Source organism: Colossoma macropomum, unplaced genomic scaffold (genome assembly GCF_904425465.1).
Source record: "Colossoma macropomum unplaced genomic scaffold, Colossoma_macropomum, whole genome shotgun sequence".
NCBI classification, from domain to species: Eukaryota; Metazoa; Chordata; class Actinopteri; order Characiformes; family Serrasalmidae; genus Colossoma; species Colossoma macropomum.
In genome coordinates this window covers 97,142-109,372 of record NW_023494954.1, presented here as the reverse complement: position 1 = coordinate 109,372, position 12,231 = coordinate 97,142, and the positions used below count along the sequence as shown (strand labels likewise).

The following is a 12,231-nucleotide window of genomic DNA, read 5'->3' as shown; positions in this document are numbered from 1 at the left end:
AGCTGTGATTGCTGCACTGGTTACATAGGAGTACAGCTGTATCATGTCGTCTCTCTCCAAACAATTCAAATGAAATCACTATTTAGGATGACATCATGATGTTTATCACTTATGTGCTGCTAAAATGTCAGCACCTACTTAAAACACCTTCCTGTGTCTCTGCTCTGTAGAGTGAAACATGAAGACCTGTTCATTTACTTATTACAATATACAATCAAGACTGAACTGAATAAACATTTGCATAATACAGAATGTGTAGCCTGACTGATGAGCAGCTACAAAGAGCAACAAAGCAAATGAATAAAGCAAGAAATTAAATGTGAATAACATTCACAGGCCATGAAATTAAAGCTAATGTATGTTATGTAAGCAGTTTTTCTTGATAATCTCTAAATGTTTTGGGAAAAAGAAAGCAAAGTGGTTTAGAATGCAATTAGTTAAAGAGAACATTGTGCTCTTCACTATTAAAAAACAGCACAGTCACAAAGAATACAAACTTTCATCTTCAAAAACAATATAAAAACATCTGGTACTGTTTAATCTTCGGCTGAGTTTAAGAAGCTCAAATGTCATTTCCTGAGCAGATATATTATTTGGGTCTCTGTCAGATGATCTGTCCCTCTTTCTCAGACACCTCTACCACATCATCATAGCCTGAAAGTAAAAGTTGTTGAATAAGTGACAAACATCTTAAACACAGGCATATTACTCCACATATACATCACTATAATTGCATTGCAGTCCTTCATTTATGTACCATTACAGTGATGCAAATCCATGTTTAACTAACAGCACTCTGCAACGAAGTGCGAGAGCAAGAAAACTTATTTAGTCTGTTTCCACCTCAATAAAGTAGAAAGGAGACTCACCTGCTGAATCTCCAAAATCCTGTCCAGGAGTGATGACATCATCATAGCTCTCTGGTGTGTACACTGTACAAACATATGTGGAAAAATTATGATACCATAAAGAATAAATATGGTTTTGTTAGTGAACAGATGCTGGTTCACGATATGTTCAATTAATTTCCAATTTTTAGAGAAACAAACCTGCTGTAAAGTGTAGATTCTCTCCAGCAGGAATGGCGTCATCATAAATCTCCACCTTGTTCTCTGTAAAAATGTGGAAATAAATGTCAGTTTTGGTGCCACTAAGCTTGATTTATTTGCTTGATTTGTACAGTTTTGTCACATGATAAGGTGTAACTGTGAGTTCTCTATATAGTGAACAATGGTAAATTGAAGTAATCTAAATCCAAACTACTCTACAATATCCACAATATAGAGAAGGGAAGGAGTAGCTTCAACTGCAACTCACTGTTAACACAATATTTTAGGACATGCATGGAGGAGAGAGTTAACTGCTTTATTGTGTATGTGACTTAACAGATGTCTCCAACTGGCTATCACTGTTTTGTCATAGCAGAGGGAGATTAATCCTTATTTATCCTGGTTTCTGATCATTTTCTCTATGTGTAAATCCTACTCTATCAGTCGTAATACCAGCATTTGTTTATTCTACTCAAACCAAACCAAAGCTGCTTTGCTGCAGTACAGACGAGTGATTTTGCAGTGAAAGAATTATAAAACAGGAACACACTTGTTTCTCTAGCTGTTGTCTGTCCAGCAGAAATGACATCATCATAGTTCTCTGGAGTGTCTCTAGTTCCCACCTCACCTAAATCACATACAAAACATGTTTCACAAAGAGTTAATTAATCTTGTCATAAAGTCTTTGAATGAAGTGATCTCTATAAAGGCACCCACTTTTCAGGCTACGGGTGGAGACATCATCATAATATACAGCCTTTTCCTCATTCACAGCCTTTGCTGGAAGAGAAAGAAGAAAGTTAGTTTCTACGTCACTCCATCAGCCTGACGCTCTTGCAGAAGCTAATTTCTGGAGTAGTAACTGTGATATGTTCAAACTTCAGGAGAAACATGCATATTTCAAATCTTATGCATGGATGTCATCAGCCTTTTTGAAGGCTAATGCGAGAGTGTCAGATTTAATCAGCTACAGAAGAGAAATCAACAATCTATACAAGCCTGGAAGTCCTGGCTAAAGAATTCATTTGATTATTTGAGCATTTTTACAATTACAATTCTAATATTTCTCAGTTGAGTGGAGTTTAATACACATGTGTTCTGGTCCTCTTACCTGAGAGAAGCTCCTCATCCACATCCTCATATCCTGAATGCTGTTCTTCAGAGAGGATACTTCCTGTTAGAAATGCACTCAGAATGTCAATGTCAAACAAAAGCACATAAAAGCTCCTATTAATCACAGTGAACTGTGCCCTAGCCAAAGTACAAGCTATATATAGAGAGAGCAATAAGAAAACAAGCTTTAGGTGAGCCGTCAGCCATTAAAACTCAGGAAAGAGGGACCTCTACAGGCGGGGTGGGGAATCTCCAGCCAAGAATGTGAGGCTCTCTCTCTGTCCAGTCACTTATTTCTGGAAACTGCTAATGGCTATTGTATTGCTAACTAACAGCAAAGACGGCAAATTAACTGCTGTGTTAAAGTCTCACCATTTTCATCATCTTTGTTGCTTAGTTGTCATTGTTATCTTCTCTTGTAGCAACTAAGCTGGTCAGCTATTACAAAACAACACCGGTTATTATGCTTCATATATGTATATATATATATATATATATATATATATATATATATATATATATATATATATATATGAAGCATCTGTTTCTCTGCATACTTTGTTAGGCCCCTTTTACCCTGTTCTTCAGTGGTCAGAACCCCCATGGACCCTCACAGAGCAGGTACTATTTGGGTGGTGGATCATTCTCAGCACTGCAGTAACACTGATGTGGTGGTAGTGTGTAAGTGTGTGTTGTGCAGTACTGCTGGAGTTTTTAAACATTGTGTCCACTCACTGTCCGCTCTATTAGACACTCCTACCTTGTCAGTCCACCTTGTAGATGTAAAGTCAGAGACGATAGCTCATCTGCTGCTGCACAGTTTGTGTTGGTCATCTACTAATCCTTCTGCAGTGGTCACAGGATGCTGCCCACAGGACGCTGTTGGCTTGATATTTTTGGTTGGTGGACTATTCTCAGTCCAGTAGTGACACTGAGTTGTTTAAAAACTACAGCAGCACTGCTGTGTTTGATCCACTCAGACCAGCGCAACACACACCAGCACACCACCACCACGTCAGTGTCACTGCAGTGCTGAGAATGATCCACCATCTTACATGTTTCCAGGAACAATTAGGTCCAATTGCATATTATCAACTAATTGTACTGACAATGATGTTTATTTTTATTATCTCTTTAGGATTTTTAGGAAGCTCTTAACCTTCAACATTCTTGCTATTTGGTACATAAAATCTTCCCAGCCTGCAGCAACCAGCTCAACCAATGTTAGGCAGGAATTCTCACAAACTCCAGCATTTTAAAAGAGACATAAAAAGGGACAAATACATTTTTTTCTAATCATTGGGAGCTCATTAGGATTGCCTCTAGTAGAATACTTAATGTCATTTACCCTTTTTAGTCATTCTCTTAGCGATGATTCTCTGATCGATCTCCTCATAGACTGCCTCAGTCAGTCTTATGCCTCCTCTTAGAGAGCACTGTGAGGGAGACAGAGAGAAACATGGAGCCAGTTCAGTAGAAGAGAAGACTGATGACAGACTGAAGGACTAATGATGTTTAGAGAATGTACAGAAAGTGGATTGTAGATGATCTCTGAATCTCTCTACCTCTCCTGAGCACTCTGTTCTGGTAAAACAGCACAACCAGAATCACTAAGACCAGGAAGAGCAGCACTCCCAGAACCAAGAGAGACACTGGATAGATGGATGAAGCAGCTGGTGATGGAGTTTGTGGAGGAGTAACTGCTTCATTCTCTGTTTGACCAGCTGGAAATAAAAATACAGCATGGAAACTTCATGAAACATTACACTTAGAAAAGGTTAAAAAATTCACAGAAATAAATAAAAACAGTACCTGTGATGGTAATGGTAGTTACTCTGGTTGTAACAGTGGGGGATACAGATAAGTCTGTAAGAAAAAAAGGTTACATTCACTTTCTGTTATTTGAAAGTTCACTTTCAATATTACCATTGTGGTCACTCATGGGCAAACTAGTCTGTTGTGAGAGTTAATCTCACTTCAGCCACTCTGGCCAGAGACCTTTTCAGACAGAGAAATGCATTTTGTGGAACAGAAATAATTGCAGTTTCAGTGGTCCCGTTGCCTTGCAGCCTGTGCCCCCTGAGCTCAGTACTGAGACCAGAAGGACACGCTGCACCAGCTGAGTAGCTGAGTAACAGCATGCTGAGCTGCTTCCAGGATGGTCCTCCTCAGGTTAGGATGGGCCTGCAGCCCGAAAAGACCCTAAATCTCCAGCCCCACTCTTTATAGCTCATCCAGGACTGAGCTCAACTCAGCCTGTATGTTGCCCTCACCTCTGCTTATCATGATAAAAAACACAAAGACTAAACATAAAAGAACATAACTCATAAACTCTTTAGACATTATACAAGTTACCTATAAGAGCTGTATTGGAACAAGAGGGTTACAACCTCAGACTCTCTTACAATGACATACAGCATGTGAACATTCAAAACTGCAGCACCATGATGGCAGCAAAATAGAATTATCCAGGTCTGACTCCACATTTCCTTAATTCCAAACAAATAGCAAAAATATTGTCAAATACACTTACATACACTTCTTAACTCATATTATCCATTGATGTATCTTTACTTCTGTCACATTATCTGGCCCAGTACTTTCAAAAGCAACATCAGCTGTTTACATGTTGCTCAGAATGTTCTGTTTGAATGGTCACTTCAGCTAATAATAAATAAGCTCTATTAAAACCTTCTACTCTTTCAAAGCCTTCAAATACTCAAAGTGTATAAAATTAACCACTTTCAAATATATCACTGTTGTTGGAGGAAAACTTTATATCCAAACTTTATAATCCAAAATGATAACTTTACAGGAAAAAGAAAAAACCTACTTTACTTTTAATGTAAGTGAATACAACCAGACCCTTTTCCAAGTCATTTAACATCATTTATTTTGGTCCATTCATCATGAAATTTACACACAATGTAAAGAGCAGCTGGCATTTTAAAATTATTTCAAAAACTGAAAAACAACAAGAATGGAGATACAAGCTTTTCGTCCAACAGCAGCGACATGCTGGTTTATATATATTTTTCCTTTGGCCTCCTTTCTAACTGCTTTGAAAACAACGTTCAGAGTGCATTTCAAGTCCAATATTAACCCATAGGATCTTTTAATAATGTCCACCAAGATGTTTAAGGACATCACACTAGTTCACAGGACAGTTCACACCAGGGGTGCCCAATCCTAGTCCTAGTGATCTACCACCCTGCAGAGTTTAGCTCCAACTCTAATTCATCACACCTGATCCAGACAATGAAGGCTTTCAGTGCTATCTGACTTTTAGGTGCTGCAGGTATGTTGAATGTGAACTCTGCAGGGAGGCAGATCTCCAGGACTGAGCACTCCTGGTTTACACTCTTTCATCACAGACCTTCAATGTGGAGCTGCCTAATACCTCGTCTAAAAAACTGCAACTCTCTTAACTTCAAAAATGGATCAAAGCTCATCTGCTTTTACACTGACAACCTTTTTGTGTCTCTAATATCTATGCATTTACATTAACAATACATGCAACAACAATGTAATTAATGATGTATTCACTGTTAAAGAAACAATTGAAGATTGTGTAATAACACAAGGATGTCTTCATACTTGTAACAGTACATTTTCTTTTATGTAATTACACATGCATAATAGGGTCAACTTTTCTGACTGTACCGGTAATTGTATAAATATCTATACCATGAGAGTACTGACACTGCATCTGCACAGGAAATGACAAATTTACTAACATTTATCTCACTACAGTAGAATGCTTGTGTCATCACATGGTAATATAACCAAACAAGAACACATGACAGAAGTAAAATTATTTTTGCATCCATTGTTAATGTGTAACTACATAGTAATTAGAAACAGTATATGTAAAATTTGGACATAGTAATAATGTGAAACACCAACCACTGTGTTTGTGTTTCTAATGTTTGTTTTGTCTGTCTTTTTAAACCATTTAAATTAATTATTAACTTTTTTAACTTCCTTCTTTGTGCTTTGTACAGGCCCTTGCTAGGCTTTTTAACATTATTTGAATATTATTTTCTATCCATAAAAAACTCCAGTAGAAAAATGTTGATGAGATTAACAATACTGCAAGTTAGCAGACTCCTCTGACCTGTACAGGTGACTCCAGCGTCCTGCCTGTGGGAGCAGTCAGTGTGGTTCTTCAGGGAATGAGGACAGTCCCACAGGTGAATCTCATTCCCTCTACACTTCACTCTGTTCAGCCAGATAGGCCCTTCACCAGCACCAAAGACAGCACTCCCATCAGCACTCAGCGCCGGCCCACAGCCCAGCTGCCTGCAGACCACCTGAGCTTCCCTGATGTCCCACTCATTATCACAGATGGAGCCCCACTTAGCATTATGATACACCTCCAGCCTCCCAGAGCAGCTTCCGTTTCCTCCATTCAGCCTAAGAGGCAGGTGCTCTACATCACACACATCACACATGAAGAGACACAATAACAGTGATAATTACTGCATTTTCAAAACTCACAACAATATAGTTTATAGAAAACATCAGTATATATGTATTGCTATTGTGGGAAAAAATATTTGGGGTCAACAATCACAAAACTGAAGCTTAGATGAGGTTGAAAAACAGTTAAGAATGTACAGTCACATCTATAAATATTTGGACATCAGCATTATTTTAGCTGTCTATCACAGCATATTGGAGTTGGAATAAATTAATGAAATAATTTATCTGACAGACCTTTAGCTTTAATTTGAGGGTATTTAATCCAAATCAGGTGAACTGTATAGAAATTACAACCATTCTCATACATAGCCCCTATTTTCCTGAACAATCAATCAGAAATTGTCATTTCCTTATACTTGGTTGCTAATCCAGTCAATGACTGTCTGGAACCTCAAACCATATACATCACCAGGTGCTGAATTTCTTCACTGGGATACTCTGCCATGCAGCTATCATTATTTCCTACATGTTCTTGGAGTGTTTCACCTTTAGTTCTGCCTCCATTAAGTGAAATGCATGCTCATCAGGACTGAATTTAGATGGCTGACTTAGCCACTGCAGAATTCTCCAATTTTTGCCTGGAAAAAGTCTTGGGTTGCTTTTCGCAGTATGCTTTGGGTCATTTTCCATCTGCACCGTGAAGCGCTGTCCAATGAGATTGGAGGATTTGGCCGAACCTGAGCTGAGAGTATAGCCCCATACTCTTCAGAATGCATCAAACAGCATTTCTCAGCAGTCATATCAGCAAAAAATACAAATAAATCAATTCCATCGGCAGTCATACATGCCCACACAGGCTTGACAGATAAGGTAATATGCTTTGGATCATTTGCAGTTCTCTCCTTTCTCCATATGTATCTCTTCCCATCTGCCCATAAGTTGTACAAGGTACTGTACTGTACCTGAACTAGGTCTTCTGTTTTTGAGGCTTACCAGTGGTTTACATCTTGTGATAAATCCTCTCCATTTAATTTGGCAAAGTCCTCTCTTGATTGTGGACACAGATATGCCTACCTCTTCTCTGCTCTTGATATGGTCATTTGTTGTGTAGGTGTTTTTCTTCACCAGGGAAACAATTCTTCGGTCATCCTCCACAGTTATTTTCAATGGTCTTTCAAGGCCCTTTCAGGCTCACCAGTGTGTTTTTTTCTTTTTAAGAATATACTAAATTGTTAATTTTGCCACAAATCAGGTGTGTATTTTTGATTCCAAATGCAAATGACACACTTGAAATCAACTCTATATATTTTCTCTGCTTACAAGTATGTGAAATATTGTGGTGTCACTCTCACCTGGCCAAAGATCAGAAGAACAGCCTTTTGTTTAATTACTTTTAGCCTCTAAAGTCGAGGGGTATGTATGAAAATGGTTGTAATTCCTACATTGTTTACTGGACTTGTACATAAGTAGGCTCAAATTAAAGTTAAATGTCTAATTTCAACTCCAGTTCAATGTAGTGAAAAGCTAAAATAACAATAACTTTGTTGACATTCAAATATTAGGGACCTGACTGCACTGAGCATTAGACTGCAGGAACACTTGTCCTTAGCACATCATCTCATTTTTCAAACTCTGAACTCTGTTGTGTTTGAGTGTCCTTACTTGAGCATTGACTCTGGTTAGGAAATGAGGAGCATTTCAGACGGTTTTGCAGCAAAGAATGTTTTTTCTTTCCTGTTAGTACAGAAAACATCATGTATTTACTAACCAATTAACTCCTTTGTTCTCACATATAACTTAAAATACCACAAAATCATACAGATTACCTACCAATTTCATTTCACAAATCTCATATCCTCATTTCTGCTGTAGTTTTTATGTCTACAGTCAGACACAAATAATTCTAATAAGGTAATATCAACTAGAGAGAGAAACTGCCTACCTGAGCAGGTAATGTGAGCTACCTCATTTAGATTATCACAGTTGTTCTGTCCCCAGGGTGAAGATGGACACTGCCACAGAGTGGAGTCATGTTTCCTACATTTCAGATCATCCAGCCAGTTAGGAGCTGATTCCACTCTTGCTTTGGTTTGGCTCAAATTGCCTGATCTTCCACAGTTCAGCTCTTGACAGATCAAATTAATTGTTTCTTCATCCATATCATTTACACACACATTACCCCAGGTTCCATTGTAGAATACTTCCAGATTCCCCTCACAGCCCTCAGTGAGTCTGATTTTAGAATCAACCTTGTGTTACATTGTATATATTACACTATCTATAAGAATGTCAGTCAGGATTTTACCAGAACACACAACTCCTACGTCCTCCATGTGTCCACATTCATCCTCTCCACACAGCTGAAATCTTCAGTTCCACAGTGACGTCTCACTCCCCTCACACTCCACCTCATTCAGCCATATGGGTCCTGTTCCAGGTCGAAACCGGGCTGGTGCCGAGGCACTGAGGGCCACTCCACACTGCAGCTGTCTGCACACCACCTGCGCATCCTCAATGTCCCACAAGTCATCACACACTGTCCCCCATGAACCTCTGTGGAGAACCTCCAGCCTTCCTGCACAGTCTCCCCCAGAACCAATCAGCCTGATGGAGCTGTAAGCTAAAATTACACATATAGAAAAGTGATAAATAAAAGTCATAAAGACAAGAGACTTTCAAGTTCTGTCCTAAGAGTAACTTGTTTGTTCCAGTTTCATAATGCATTTATTCCACATGATAATTTCCTGCATTGAGAAAATAATGGAGAATTTTCAATGAAATTCAGGAGCCAAATCTTCTCAGAAACTTGACTTTTCTTTGCATCAGGATACACCCTTTACATTAGGTTACATAATGGAACTTTCACTGCAGCTACCGAATAAGTTTTTCATCAAATGTTCTCAAACTAACCTGAATTTCAACACTACATATTGCCAATACAATATACATTTTGCTCATTTATGATGTGATCTAATCAGCCAGAAGTTCCGAAATGCTGGCCTAGCCAAAAAGAATAGCACAGGCAGAAAACAAACAGTGGCTATGGTGTGGTAAACATCCATATCAGACTTCTGCCACATTGAAGGAGATCCATGAACTGTTCTGGTGGACATGGGGTCATCAGTCACAGTGGCCCAGACAGAAGTGGTACCTGCTAGATACCCAGGTAGGCTGTCTGGATAGCTGAAGTCCAAGGCATATGAATTCTGGGTCTAGACTTTTTTAGAAACCATGAGTGCCCAATGGACCTAGAGGGTGTCATGCAGTACGGATGTATGGATGACTCCCCAGCCTAAGTAGTCCCCCACCCTAATGCATCCCAGGAGGAGGGGGCAACTACCAGTTTGGTTCAATGACTTTTGTAAGGGGGTAGTGTAGCATGTTCAAGAAATGTATGTCATGTTACTTCCTGGTTATTCTGCTAAGGACTCTTATTCTGAAGAGTGGGGCTATCCAGCTGGCTGAGAGTTAGTTGGAGCTGAGAACTGAGAGAGTGCAGATGTGAATCCAGGGCTGATGACTGAGAGGACAGGATGTAGTTTAAACTCAGAGTGAACTGCTCTTTAATAAAGCACAAAGACTTTCCATAAACTGGGTCTTTTCTGATGGCAGTGAGTGCTACAATATATGTGGACGGAAGACATCTGGAGGGATGTTGAGCCATGCCATCTGGATAGTCACCCACAGCACTGTGGTGTTTGTAGGTGCAGGATCTTGAGTGTGAATGGACCTCTCCACCACATCCCGTAAAAACCTCAACTTGTGCAAACATGCAGGCCATATCATTTGTCGAAACACTCTAGAATGCTCCTCAAACCAATTCTGGACAACTTGGGCCCAATGGCACGGTACATTATCCTGCTGGAATATCCCATCATTGTAGGGGTACATGAAGTCCATGAAGGGCTGCAGATGGTCACCAAGCCGTGAAACGGTCAATGATGTGTTTAGGCATACAAGTGAACCCAAACCACATCATGTGATTTCTGCCAGAGTCGCTTGTCTGTTCGCATGGAGATCAGGCGGGAGTCAGGATTTTTTTTTTTCCCAATTTTCTCCCCAATTTTGTCATATCCAATTCCATCCACTAGTTAGGACCCCCCCAATCACATGATATCACCAGTGCTAGGAAGGCGAAGGGTAACACAGAATTTCCTATCCATCTGGCACCCACTATCATGCCTCGTTTGAACTCAGATAATTCATGTCACCTTGCCCTCAGCACGCTAGCCAGTGTTCAACCTCACTCACAAGGAAACACCTCATAACTTAAACCAGTGTGGGCATTCCCAAGCTGTCCCCTAAGGTAACGCCACTTCATGATCAATTTACATACTGCTATTCTATGACTTTTGGCATGTCAGTGCATTTACATATTACACAGCGTGAATTGCTGACATTAATAGGCTAAATACCACACCTGGTTTTATTAATGTGTTCCAAAACAATTCCAAAATACATACGAGAGCAGGTGATTGAGAGCTGTTCTCTGGAGCTGCAGTTGACTGCTTGTGCGCTGCTGCAGTTCCCCAGATGAGCTTCACTCCCAGAACAATTGAAACCCATCACACACATGTGTCTGTGTTCAGGACTGGATGGAGAGGAGCTGGAGAAGCTGAACACAGAGCCACAGCCCAGCTGTCTGCAGACCACAGAGGCCTCAGACTCACTCCAGGAGTCCAGCAGAACTCTCCTCCAGTCCTGCATGAAGTACACCTCCACCTCCCCCTCACACTCCATCCCTCCAGACAACCGCACTCGCCCCTCATTAAACGCCAGAGAGGAACCTGAAAGGATTTTTGATTTTATTGTTGATTTTACAAATTTTAGATTTCTATGTGAATAAATCTGTATTTTCACTTACACTCTTTACATGGCTGAACAAACTCACCACTGCAGATGACTCCAGCATCCTGTCTATGAGAGCATGCAGCTCGACTCCATGATGAAATGGGACATTTTGACAGGTGTGTTTCGTTCCCCTGACAATCAAACACATCAGCCCAGATCTGGCCACTCCCCTCCCCAAACCAGTCTGACCCCAACACAGCCACAGCGCTCCCACACTTCATCTGACCACAGAGGACACTGGCAGATCTCATATCCCAGCTTACACCACACACTGTGCCCCAGTCACTGAGGTACTGGAGCTCCAATCGACCAGAACAGGAGTCCAAGCTGCTCACCAGCCGAGCCTGAGATTGACCTGAAATGCAGGCCAAGTAATAACTCTAGCACAACATGAAGTAAGTAATTAACAAGGCCAGGAACACAAATTTGTTGAACATATAGTGATGGTATTATGAAAGTATTGATGCACAGACAAAATTTTTATTGCAGATTAAAACATAAAGTAGTGCAAAAAAATGGAAAGCATAGTAGTTTGTTACTTAATGGTAATGCTCAATGTTATTCAAATATTCATGACTTTTATTCAGCTTAATCTTAAGAAACATAAAGGAAGAGAGTGAAGGAATTAGCAACAGCAGGTTGTGTCTCTGCTCCTGATTCCAGAAACCTTTTTTTCAGCAGGCAAACTGAAAATCCTAAATTGTTACTGCCTCTAAGAATGACATTAACGACCCCAAAGTAAATTACTTCTGGGAAATTTGTACATCGCAAGGCCCCTTGTTTGCAAACATCT

The 12,231-nt window shown here is 40.0% G+C and overlaps 1 pseudogene; it reads right to left on the bottom strand.

Moving 5' to 3' along the window:
- Positions 1-869: 869 nt before the first annotated feature.
- Positions 870-11,327, bottom strand: LOC118800626 (annotated as a pseudogene).
- Between the last annotated feature and the right edge of the window lie 904 nt (positions 11,328-12,231).